Here is a 2,500-nt window from a genome sequence, read left to right on the forward strand (position 1 = left end):
CCAGTTCATCTTTGACACAATAGCATCGCATCATAACATAATACAGCGTCGCATCATAACAATCACAAACAGAGGAAATCAGCAACACAAACATTCACTTGAAACATCGAAACGGAACCCTTATCGAGTTCGCTGCCCTTCATTTCCGTCTCCTTCCAAATACGGACATACCGTCTCGGCACTCGACAGCTAAACAAGTATGTTGGGAGAAATACCTTTCATCACATCCACAGCAATCAGAGTACAGAGGGCATTGATCACATCCCATGCCCAGCGTGTCAAATTCGTTTATTCTAAACAGATAAATATACAAGTCAGTCGATCAGAACAGAACGTCCTCTGAGCGGCGCAAAAGGCTTTTACTTACATTCTCTCTTATTCAGGTGTGAAATGAGTACCTGGCCGTTAACAGCGTTGTCTATGTTGGGGAAAAAATTGCAATATCGCTTAGGTTGAACAGCGCCATGTCTCGTCCTACATGTTACGTGTTGCTGTTGGCCGGGGACCCTTTGTTTTGCTTTGAGCACGTTTAGTGGATATTGCACTATATAAAAGCTCGTTTTTGATAAATGTAAATCACTGATCGGATGTATGTGCGTGAGAGAGAGAGAGAGAGAGAGAGAGAGAGAGAGAGAGAGAGAGAGAGAGAGAGAGAGTAGTGTGTGTATGTGTGTGTCCCCTGAGAGGGGGTGCAATAACCCAATTGTGAAAAACTGGCTACGCCGTTCGGACATAAACCTCAGGGTTTCCATAATTAGTCTAATTTTCTCCTTACCCAAACTTCTTACTTTAATCAGTCGTGAGAGTTGGACTGAGAAAATCAAATCTCTAAATTTAGCCTTATTCAGATCCAACAGAAAGTGCCTAAAAACGATGCTATGGATTATAATACGCAACGATGGCAGAGAATACTGCTATTCACAACGTCATTCATTAATTACCATAGTCAAGCCAATGCGAGCCCTAACTTCCAAACCTTGAATATTATAATGTTCTGTTGTTAACTTCGCGATTATCACTTGCGGTGTACTCTTTAAAATGAAATCACCACTGCTACCAATACAACCACCGCCACATCATCATCATCATCATCATCATCATCATCATCATTACCACCACCGCCACCACCACCACCACCATTATCACTACCACCAACACCAACCATAATCTTCAACAACACCACCGTATATCAGTAAAGACCCAATCTGGATAAAGCGATGGATGGGGTGTAATTAATCTTGGCGGTTTCGAGCAATCTAACTATCTTCCCTCCCAGAATCAGAACGCTGCCAAGATTCCCCGCCCGACTCATCAAGAAGACAAGTAATCGCAAAACTCCCATTCCAAAACATCAAAAAGATAAGAGAACAGATAAAGTACATCATTGAGAATATCTCTGTTATCGAGTGCGTCAGTTATTACCCCCCCCCCCCCCTCCACACACACACTTTTTTTATCCCCCCAAAAATGAAGGAAAACAAATCAATAAAGATGGGTGATCGCCCCCCCCCCCCACCCACCCCTTTCCTTCCAATAAATAGTGATGATTCTCATTTGTAACTGGGTTACTGAAATCTCCCGTCTGATCTCCAAGAAGTGGGTGAGAGAGGTCTCTAGAAATATGACTTGGGTTTGAAACGAATATTTTTGTATTCGTGGATAGCTCACACGGTAGAGCCACGCTCTCACCTGCCAGGCGAGTTGTCGTACCAATAAGGTCGCAGGTTCAAACCCCACCACCGCCGCGAAAAATTTTTTTTTATTCTCTATTGTCTTCTGGCACTTTTCTACTCACTTCATATCTTATCGTCTGATACACCATAACTTTTATCCCATTCCAGCTCCAGTACTATATCTAACGGGTGTTTTATTAATCCGAACCCAGGCTATAAAAAGAGCGAGTCAGTGCCATTTTTAATTTGACACGAGAGAAATGTTCTTTTTTTTTTTTTTGTTGTTGGAATTGGTTTAGGTCAAGGTGTACATACTATCAGGTCTGTGAACCTAAAGCAATCATGGGCTCGATTTAACATTGTTCTAATGGACAATATTTTACGTTGGTTTGAGAGGATGTACTTCCATTACATCAATGGGCCCATAACAATTTGGGTTATCAGACCTGTAAATATGTATTCGTCGGTTTAGGCATTTAAAAAGGTATTATTCTTAAGGATAAAACACACAAGCAATTTAAAAAAATATATTATTCGATCCTTGTAAAGCGCTTTGAGCATGGCTATTGAATATTGCGCTTTATGCTTACTCAGGATATATAATTTTTTTTTTTTTAGATAAGATAAAAATATTATAAAATAAGACAATGGAATGGAATAAACCGACATAAACTTATTAACGTGTAGGTATATATATATATATATTATATATATATAATATATATAATATATATATATATATATATATATATATATATATATATATATATATATATATATATATATATAATATCAGAATATCACTCAGGCTGGAATTAATCTTGCCT

General features: G+C 38.9%; 1 protein-coding gene across 11 annotated transcripts in view; it reads right to left on the minus strand.

The window, feature by feature from the left end:
* LOC144973753 (RNA binding protein fox-1 homolog 2-like) overlaps positions 1-2,500 on the minus strand; it is a 199,149-nt gene that overhangs the window by 42,132 nt on the left and 154,517 nt on the right. The gene's annotated exons all lie outside the window — the stretch shown is intronic.

This window comes from Berghia stephanieae, chromosome 5 (assembly GCF_034508935.2).
Source record: "Berghia stephanieae isolate SIO BIC M18660-M18661 chromosome 5, UCSD_Bste_1.3, whole genome shotgun sequence".
In the NCBI taxonomy this organism is placed as follows: domain Eukaryota; kingdom Metazoa; phylum Mollusca; class Gastropoda; order Nudibranchia; family Aeolidiidae; genus Berghia; species Berghia stephanieae.